This window comes from Erinaceus europaeus, chromosome 5 (assembly GCF_950295315.1).
Source record: "Erinaceus europaeus chromosome 5, mEriEur2.1, whole genome shotgun sequence".
NCBI classification, from domain to species: domain Eukaryota; kingdom Metazoa; phylum Chordata; class Mammalia; order Eulipotyphla; family Erinaceidae; genus Erinaceus; species Erinaceus europaeus.
Genome location: NC_080166.1, coordinates 2,322,756 through 2,333,427, shown reverse-complemented (window position 1 = coordinate 2,333,427; position 10,672 = coordinate 2,322,756). Strand labels below are relative to the sequence as shown.

At 42.9% G+C, this 10,672-nt stretch overlaps 1 long non-coding RNA gene across 1 annotated transcript; it reads right to left on the bottom strand.

Annotated features, from left to right (window-relative positions):
* Positions 1 to 3,374: 3,374 nt before the first annotated feature.
* LOC132538672 (uncharacterized) lies at positions 3,375 to 10,601 on the bottom strand. Its single transcript, XR_009550025.1, has 3 exons — positions 10,216 to 10,601; positions 8,089 to 8,253; positions 3,375 to 4,259 (listed from the first exon to the last, which is right to left on the bottom strand). It is a non-coding gene; the product is annotated as an uncharacterized LOC132538672 (long non-coding RNA).
* Positions 10,602 to 10,672: the final 71 nt, after the last annotated feature.

Sequence of the window (10,672 nt, the reverse complement as noted above, 5' to 3'; positions counted from 1 at the left end):
AATGGTCTGGCACAAAAAAAAGAAAGAAAGAGACTTTTAAAACAAAGAGGTGTCGCTTTGATTCCCAGCTTCCATACCTGCTGACTGTTGATCCTAAATATTCCTCGTTCACTTGTTCACTTTGGGGCAGGTCTGACACACAACAGGGACACAGTCTGAACTGTGCCACACGTCACTTCATGAGTAAATTGACCAGTGGACAAAAAAGGACTGAGTAGCTCAACTAGCAGCAACGACCCACCTGTCCCTATTGGATCCCTTATTTAGAGTGAAAGCAAGACTTCCCAAAATGTTTAGTTTTTTTTTTTTTTTTTTTAGAAAAAGGAGTCCTGTAATCAAATGTGTCTGAAAAACTAGTTTTCTCTCCCCACCTGCAGGGGGAAAGCTTCACGAGTGGTGGAGCAGGGCTGCAGGTATGTATCTCTCTCCCCTCTCCATTTCTGACTATCTTTATCCTATAAGTAAATAAAGAATAAATTTTTTAGAAGAAGAAAAACCAGTTTCTTTCATATTGATGCAGTGTTTCACACGCACATTTGAAGACTCACAGTGAGAAAGGGTAGGCTGAGGGCTCCCACAAGTTCTGCAGCCAAAAGGCTTATTTGGCACATTCAAGCCAATATTCCCCAAGCACAAATTGGCTGTGTCACAGTTTGAGAAAAAATTGAGAAATGTTATCTTCTCATGAAAGAGAGGGGAAGTAGCAAGGATGTGTTATATATCTTGGGTTTTTTTTTTTTTTAATATGCATGAGTCCACTCAGCTTTGGCATAGGGCATATGTGATACTGGGGAGTTGAGCCTGAAACCTCATGGAGATTGACATTTTGACAGTCTTTATAAGATCTGTTCTAGCGGGAGTCAGCGGTGGCGCAGCGGGTTAAGCGCACGTGGCGCAAAGCACAAGGACCGGCCTAAGGATCCCAGTTCGAGCGCCCAGCTCCCCACCTTCAGGGGAGTCGCTTCACAGGCGGTGAAGCAGGTCTGCAGGTGTCTGTCTTTCTCTCCCCCTCTCTGTCTTCCCCTCTTCTCTCCATTTCTCTCTGTCCTATCCAACAATGACGACATCAATAACTACAGCAATAAAACAAGGGCAACAAAAGGGAATAAATAAATTTTAAAAATAAAATGCATTCTAGAGGGGGCCAGGCGGTAGCGCAGTGGGTTAAGCACACGTGGCGCAAAGCACAAGGACCGGCATAAGGATCCCAGTTCGAGTCCCTGGCTCCCCACCTGCAGGGGAGTCGCTTCACAGGCGGTGATGCAGGTCTGCAGGTGTCTGTCTTTCTCTCCCCCTCTCTGTCTTCCCCTCCTCTCTCCATTTCTTTCTGTCCTATCCAACAACGACAAAATGGAGAAAATGACCTCCAGGAGCAGTGGGTTTGTAGTACACGCACTGAGCCCAGCAATAACCCTGGGGGCAAAAAAAAAATCTGTTTGAGTACTTTGGTCACTGTGGGATTGAACGTCGTTTGAGCAAGAAATTTGGAATAATGTTGAAAATAGAAAACTCAAAGTGGTTAGTGTTAGCTACTCAATTCCTCACTTTTGAGCAGGAAATGGTGGGCTGAGGAACTTCAGAATTTTCTTACTGTTTTGTCATTTAGTATCTGGAGACATTGCAAAGATAGTGAACTAGAACTGATAAGCAATTCTATAAATAAGCAAATACTTTAGAGTGAATTAATTAAAAATATCCCATCGGTTACTGGCATTAATATATGGTTCACAAAGTGATATGACTAAGACAAAAACTAAGTATTTTAGTATTTGCTAAGTCTGCAGGACATAGATACATTTTAATGGGGGCACTTAGGTCTAAGTATCTAAAATGCCATATGTATTCAGTCAATATATATTTTGTGAGGGTCTATTATATTCAGACATAGTGTTGGGGTCTAAAACCCAAACAGCAAGGGAAGATTCTCGTCTGCAAAGGACACACTGTTTCATGGGAAACAGGCATAAGTAAGATCATCAGGAAAGGTGAGTGTTGGGTTGGGAAGATAACATAATGGTTCTGCAAAAGGCTCATAATGGTCCATGCCTAAGGCTCTGAGCTCCCAAGTTCAATCCCAAGCACCACCATCTACCAGAGCTGAGCAGGGCTATGGTTTCACTGTGTGTGTGTCTCTCTCTCATTCAAATAGAATATTTTTTAAAAAGTCAAGTGTCAGTTTGTGCCTGCATTGAGATTTGTGAGAAGAGAGAGACCTGTGCTCTGATTTCTGCTTTGCCCAGTAAAACCAAGAATCACATAGACTTTCTCACCACTGTGTTTACAGTTCTTGACAGAGGCCTGGCAGCAAGAAGCTGCTCATAGTTAGTTATTTGTGGAATGACTTGAACAAGTGAGTAAGGATAGCGTAGACGTATGCTTCAAGCTAGCATTCCTGCTACTATGCCAGAGCAGAGAGGGAGCAGCAGAAGGAGATATTGAGGAACTGGTGAACTACGTGGGAGACTGTTACAATACTGCAGGTAAGAGATGATGGGATTCGGATTATTACAGCGACGACGGTGTGGGCTGACTGGAGAAATGAAGGAGAACTCATAAACAGGAGGCCAGAGAGAGGAAGGGAGGGGAGAGGCTCAAGAACAAATCCCAGACGTCTAACTTGCGTCTCAGCAGGGCGAGGCCTCATGAGTCCAAGTAAGATGACTAACTCACACACAGGGAAGAGACTCAGACTCCGTTTTCCTTCATTCTTTCTTGCTTCATATGTAATTAGTAAGCGAACACTGACCCAAACTTACAGCTGTGATTGCTCACTGCTTAAGATATTCTGCCATTTTTTTTTAATTATAAGGGGAAAAAAAATCCAGGTAAATATACCAAGTGAGGAAGGCTAACTAAGCTTATCAGAGTCCTTTGCAATTCACACATACACCAGATAATCATGAACCTCACCCACACCTGGCTTCTCTGCCAAGCACGTCTCAGTGATCCCAGGGGGAAATGCTCGGCCTATGAGAAATGACTCTGAGGACCACACTTCTGGACAAAGGCAAACTGTAGCTGTCTAACTGTGGTGGGTTCCAGCAACAGTCCCTTTTTGGCTTTAAGATGCACATTCGACTCTCTAAGACGCACATTCAAGAATGCCCTCCTGGTCGAAGGAATGCAACTGACATGACATAGTACATAGAGGAAGCTCTCTCAAGACACTGCTGCATGCAGGTGACTGGGGCAGGGCTCGCACGCTTGACCTATGGGGTCTCAGACATGCAAGTCCAGTGCTCTGACACATTGTGTGTCGCCCTGGGCCAGGTGCCTATAATCAATCTTTCCTGAACATCAGTCGCTAGTATTTAGACCAGCGCTCCAGGAGGTAAAGCATATACTAGTTGAAGACGTTGAGAGGCTTCATAGTGCCCTGGTTGTCGAGATCTGTCAGAATGCTCGAGTCCCGTGCATATAATTCTACTATATTCTTAATGATTTTAATGCCTTGGGTGAATCTTCTAATTTATATTCAGTTTTTCATCTGCTCATTAAGCTGCCTTTGCAGATGCCACTGTCAGTAGAGCTGAATTGCACCAGTTCTAGACATGATGAGCATAAGCTTCATGGCCACTAATTTCACAGCAAAAAAAAAAAAAAAAAAAACCAACTCATTTGCAGGACTACCATAAGAATGTTTATGTTCAAATATTTGCATGTTTCTATAACACCAGGACTTCTCTTCCCCCATGGAATGCTTGTTTAGTTGCAAACTAGACGTGCATAAAATACCCCCAGTTAAAAGTATGTATGTGAAGCAATACATGAACTCAGTAGCACTGAGTGTGCAGTGGCTTTAAAGGTTAATCTGATTCTTCCTGATATAAAGTGTGTCCCACAGGTCCTTCTGGGACCCCAGAGGAAAAAAAAAAGTCTTTCAAAAATTAATGTACTGACTGACGTCAGTGAGGATGAAGAAAACAATCAAGTGCTTTCAACGCATCTTACTGCAAACAATCATGCATTGAGAGTGAGCTGCGTGTCTCCCTTTGCCCTAGGAGTTGTTCAAGGGCAAGAGGTTTAAGAGTTAGTTTGTAGCATCAAGAAACACACAGTTGATCTGGTCAGAGGAGCCACACACATGTAAGACACAGCAGTGTCGGGAGTCCCAGCACTTCTCGAGGAATGGCATTCGTGAGATTCCGTAGGCAGAGCTGGGGCTGGCTGAGCTCAGGGGAGCATTCCCTCTCAGCAAGTAGAACTGGACCTTGAAGAGAAACTAGGTTTGGACACATCTGGATGGTGGAAGCCCGCTGCTGGAAGAAACACATGGAATGACTTGTTTTTTTCATAAAACAGTGAAAGACTGGAAATCTTATCCACTGAGAATGATACACAAATGATACTCAGCAGAGGGAAGTGAAGTGAGGGTAAGACAAGACATAGGAGGGAAAATGCAAGAATGCATTTGTTACTTTCTGTGCACATGTACAGAAGTCTTTATTGTGGTGCAAACTGCTGAAACTTGCATTTCTGATATTAAACCGAGTGATAAAGCTATATGAATCATATATATCTGTAGCATGTAACACCTAAACCTTATCAGATTCCTGGCATCAAAATGTGTGTTCACCAAGGTTCAAGCTCCCAGTCCCCACCTGCAGGGGGAAAGCTTCACGAGTGGTGAAGCAGGGCTGCAGGTCACCCTCTCTCTCTCTCCCTCTCTCTCCCCTGCCTTCCCTTTCAATTTCTCTCTGTCTCTATCCAATAACAAATAAATAACAATGTTTTAAAAATAAAAACTATAAATTAAAGAAGTGTGTGTTCACCCTACACTCCCATCCAGAAATGTCTATTCAGTGATATATAGAATGACTTTTTGACTTGGAACTTACGTAAAGAGAAGAATAATTCATGGAGAATCGTTTTGTCCATGCGCTCAAAGAAGACTTTAGTGCATGTAAGATTTAGTGCATGCAGAGATCTGTGGAAGGTCGTCAACATGGCAGCAAGAAACGTGTGCTCGAGCACACACATTGCCATGTGCAAGGACCCAAGTTCAAGCACCTGCAGTGGGGAAGTTTCAGGAGAGGTGAAGCAAGGCTTCAGGTGTCTCTCTGTCTCTCTTTTTCTCTTCTCTTCCCTTTCAATCTCTCTTTCCGCTTTGTTAAATTAAAAATTAAATAAAAGGGGAGTCAGGCGGTAGCGCAGCAGGTTAAGCGCAGGTGGCACAAAGCGCCAGGGCTGGTGTAAGGATCCCGGTTCGAGCCCCTGGCTCCCCACCTGCAGGGGAGTCGCTTCACAGGCGGTGAAGCAGGTCTGCAGGTGTCTGTCTTTCTCTCCCTCTCTCTGTCTTCCCCTCCTCTCTCCATTTCTCTCTGTGCTATCCAACAATAACAACAACAATAATAACTACAACAATAAGACAGCAAGGGCAACAAAAGGGAATAAATAAATATTTTTAAAAGATTAATTAAAAGAAGACTTGTCAGTATATTCTCTGCTGTGTATCTAGTCATAAGACCATGTACATGGGCTAAAAACGACATGGCAGGTCTAGTTCTCCTTGATGCTTTTCTGTTAGTGTGTAGTGAGTCACACACTGTCTTGTGTGATTTGGGCTGGAGTGTTCATTTCTTGCTTGATGTCCTTATGCCTAAGCCCCAATGTCTATTTCTGCCACCGCTAGCTCAAAGCATCGTCTTGATTGACCGAGAGCTCTAAGTTCTGCTTCCTCCAGTAACTGCTGACCGTGGCTTTGCTGCACTGTGCTGTGTCTGTCTGTGCCTCCCCCTGCCAGCTGCATTTCCAGCAGGAGCCCAGGACTTTTCTCTTGCTTTGGCAAGCAACAGTCACTTCTTCTTACAGTGAGAACTGAAACCAGTGCGACCGTCTGCCATTTCCTGGACGCTTCTTACAGCGCCCTTCCTTCCTTGTCCTTAGTGCGGTGGTTACGAGTCTGGGTTCTCAGGTCTCATGCTCTTAAACAATTAGCACTTTTTTTTATCAATATTCCTTTATTTTAGATTGAGATAATAGTGGCAACCCATTTGCGGTACTGTGAAAAATCAACCAAATTAATACGGGTAAAGCTGGTAGAAGAGAGGACAGAAAGTAGCAAACATGTTACAGTGCACAAGGACCCAGGTTCAAGCCCCTGGTCCCCACTTGTGGGGGAAAAAGCTTCACAAGTGGTGAAGCAGGGCTGCAAGTCTCTCTCTCTCTCTTTCCTCTCTCCATCTCCTTCTTCCCTCACTGTCTATCTCTATCTAAGAAATAATAAGTAAAATTAAAAAATAGTTTAGAGGAAGTATTAGTATATCCAAGTAATAATGAAGTTTGCATCATTATTATTGTGATTGTTATATTTCTTTGTCTCCTAATTTTGTGAGTACATCATTTATTCACAAGTTAAATTTCTCCACTCAGGGGGGCCAGGCGGTAGCGCAGCAGATTAAGTGCTCGTGGCACAAAGCTCAAGGACCAGCGTAGAGATCCCGGTTGGAGCCTTGGCTCCCCACCTGCAGGACATCACTTCACAAGCAGTGAAGCAGTGAAAAAAAAATTCTCCACTGAAATTAAATTCTAACATTATAATAGTTTCATTGGCATTGATTAGGTATTGGAGTATTTCTATACATATTATCTTTGGGTATCAGTACTAATGATAATACCAAGCATGATATTAATTGTCATTCAATCCAAACCTGTTTAATCATGTGGGGGATATTGTTAAGATTGAGAAATAATTTTAAAAAATCTTATGTAGTGCGATTGATAATTTGGAGAGTGAATTAAGTTTTATCGTCTTAAGTGCTTTTGCCTCTTTGTCTTTACAAAACTGCTTTCAGAGAAGCTCTGTCAGTTGACACATCACTGAGACTGACTGGAGAAAACTGAAGCAAGCTTTTTATTTGTTTGTTTGTTTCTGTTTTAACCACAGCATCACTCAGCTCTGGCTTCAGGGGGTACAAGAGGTTGAAGGTGGGACGTCAGAGTCTCAGGTGTGAAAGTCTGTTGTTAACTGCTGTGCTGTCTCCCCAGTTTAGTGCCATCATTTCCGGGGATGATCTTGTAGTAGACTTGGGAAGACATTAAAAAAATGAGGGCATTCTGACAGGTCAGGGAGGAATGAGATCAAATAAATTTTGGTGTGAAGGATTCGACGAAGTAAATACCAGGAAACACTTACGAGCTGTCCAGGCAGTTAAAATGGAGCCTTTGCAATCTCCTTCTGCAAGAGCCCCAGCAGCTGTGGGTTTAGCTCTGATCCTATTCTGGCTCAATAATTCAGTCCATACTTTAGAGGCCACGGGAGTGGATTTGATTATCTTGCTAAGGTTCCTTTTGTGCTCTGATGCTATAGTTTGGAGAGAAACATTTGGTGTGCCTAAGTCTCAAGTTTCTTTGCTAACAATAGAAGAACGGACATGCCAAGGGGGCAGTGAGTGCACCAGATCCCCCCCACCAAAGGCGTTATGAGCAGCATGGGCAAGGTGGGCCATTACTAAATGGGAAATTAATTTTATTTTTATTCCTTATCTTGGATAGTGACAGAGAGAAATTTTGAGTAAAGGGAGATAGAGGGAGAAAGAGAAATACACTTGCAGCCCTGCTTCACCGATTACAAATCTTCCCCCTCCAGGTAGGGACTGAAGGTTTGAACCCAGGTCCTTGCACACTATAAGACGTGCAATTGTCTAGGTACACCACACCCAGCCCTCTAGTTGGGAAGTGAAAAACTTGAAGAAAAGGAAGTAACCTAAACCTAAAAGTTGTAGATGTTTATTTCTTTCTTGGTTTCAGAAACGTTGTCTGTGACCAAAATATTTTATAATAGTTTTAAACTATTTCAATGTTTCCCTTGAAGGATAATACCGGTTAGCACTGCAGAAAACAGCATAGTGATTATGCAAGTTACTTTCATATCTGAGATTCTGTGGTCCTAGGTTCAATACCCAGCACCAGTATAAGCCAGAGCTGAGCAGTGCTATAGTAGAGATAGGAAGGAAAGAAGGAAGGAAGGAAGGAAGGAAGGGAGAGAGGTGGGAAGAAAGAAAGGAACATATTGTTTGAGGAAAAAAGTCAAAATATATAAGACTGAGTCAACAGGCATTTATTTAAGAAAAGTATTACAATCATCACTTTAGGAAACATGTCACAGCAGAAGCACTGCTCTCCCAAGAAAGAGACCCCGTAAAGAACATACTGCTGATAATGTAGATAACCCAGCTTTGATTTCTAAATAGCTGTGCTTATTAAACTGGAACATCATTAAAATAACTCTTTATGTATCTTCTCTGCTGCAACCTTATGAAGAAAACATTCCCTTCTTTGTGAGTATTTAACAGTCTTTTCTTAGAGGCATCATATATGCCCGATATTGTATTGAACATGTGTTAGAGAGAAACAGTGTAAAAACAGTAAGCTATGGAAGAGTGTCACATGCTGCGATGGAGAAGGTGACGGCGAACAGAGCGCCCGGCCGTGCCACACTACTCTGTGTTGAGAAGTAGGTACATACCCGCTCTGACGCCATTCAGAATGAGAACTCAAGTCCTGCCCCACAGGTGACTGACCTGTACTGGTTACTCTACTTTCCATAACCATGTTCACGCACTTGTGGTCTTATGTAATCAGTGAAACCACAGACAGAAAACTGAAAAGCAGAGGCCTGGCGGATGGTGCGCTCAAATGTACAAGTTACCAGACGCAAGGACGTGGGTCCAACCCCCACATGCGGGAGGGAAGCTTCGTGAATGGCACAGCAGGTGTCTCTCTGTCTCTCTCCCTCTCTATCTCCCATTGTCCTCTCAATTTTTCTCTGTCCTATCAAATGCAAGAAAAATAAAAGAGAAGGGACCCAACTTTAGGAATCTTTTTCCTGCATTTAGTCCTGTAATCTCAGTGACTTTGCATCTACCTTTGCAGCTTAAATCCATGTTTGAGCTCTCATTTTTTTGTTTTTGTTTTTTTAAACCAGTGCACTGTTCAGCTCTGGCTTTTAGTGGTACAGGGGCTGGAACCTGGGACCACGGAGCCTCAGGCATGAGAGTCTGTTTGCATAACCATTATGCTGTTTTCCCTGCCTCATTTTTTTTGCTTTCTACCTAGACCCTGACTTCCCAAATATCTTTACTATCCCATTCGATTTCTCTTCTCTAACTTTTGCATATGCTGATGTGAGGTGGTCCGTTTCCCATCATAAATATGTAGGAATAGTTTTGCTTCCCTAAGTGGACTCTGGCTGTGCTAAGTTATCATATTAACTGAGGAAGTAAGGTCTGGAAACCAGAGAACTGAAAGGTTGTGGACCTGAATCTCTAAACACACCTAGAGGAATGTAAACGGTGTTGCAGGTCTCTCTCCTCTTTGTCCATCTCTTTCTATTTATCATCCTCTATCAAAAGCAGAGAGAAAAAGAAAAATTGAAATAGTTTATTGTGGATGGCAGAACTATGCAAGCACCAGTCCCCAGTCCTAATCCAGATGGAGAGAGAGAGACAGAGACAGACAGACAGACAGACAGACAGAGAGAGAGAGACTGCACAGCTGGCTGCGTGCCAAGGGAAAGAGCTGAGTGACTCCAACCTGCATGTACTGACCACTTACTTTCTCCTCACAGAAAAGGAAGAATCTCGAGGATCCAGGATGATGTTACCAATGTAGAGAAAAGGAGTTTTTGTGTCCAGTTTCTGATTGTGATGAAATCAAGGCATTTATTTGCCTGTGCAAAGAATATAAATAATAACTTTCTCCAATTACCTAATGTGATACTATTCCTGATAAGAGACATGGGAATTTCAGAACAAAGGAAATCATGGGAAAGTTCAAGAGAAAAGCAGGGAAATATTTGCACCCCATACACAGCACGTGGATTCACAGTGTGTGAAGAGAAATGAGAGATTCTAGTTGTGAAAGCGGGAGTTACATGTAGTCTAATTGTATATAAATGTTATTGAATAGTTGGCACCAGGACTTTTTTTTGAGATTTCCATCAAGTAATTTTTTTAATTTTCATTAGTGATTTAATAATGATGAACAAGATTGTAAGATCACAGGGGGATAATTCCACATAGCTCCCACCACCAGAGTTTCGTGTCCCATTCCCTCCACTGGAAGTTTCTCTGTTCTTTATCTCTCTGGGAGGATGGACCAGCATTCTTTATGGGGAGCAGAAGATGAGGGAATTTCCGAAAGGGTTGCTTTGGGGATAAAAATTAAAATGAGCCCTTGGATTACCAGGACACACCCGCTGTAGGCCATACCAACCTTGTCCTGCGTGACACTTGCGTTGGAGTCTGGTGCCCACCAGCCTGGAAGAAACTTCATTACTGTGATAACTTTCTCTCCCTCTCTCTTTCTGTCCTTGACTCTGTCTTTCTATCTGGTGCAGGGTAACATGCACTCGGCCAGCTGCATCATCCATCCACCCAGCCCCAAGTACTGCTTATTCTTTCATCCAAAGCAGCATTCTATAGAAAACACATCAGAGACGATCTTGTCAGTCAGGCCAGGAGAGATCAGCATGACTGTTTCCATTCAAATATAGTTCACATTTTCTCTACATCAGCAGTTCAAAACATTTTCCTGTGCGTTCAGGATTCTGGGGTCAGAAGTCAGGAAGGAAGATGCTGAATCTGCCAGAAACTAAAGGGTCAGAGCCAAAAACATGTCTTCTAAGGCCTTTGAAATATGAAGTCAACTCCTTCGTACCTTTTCATCGATG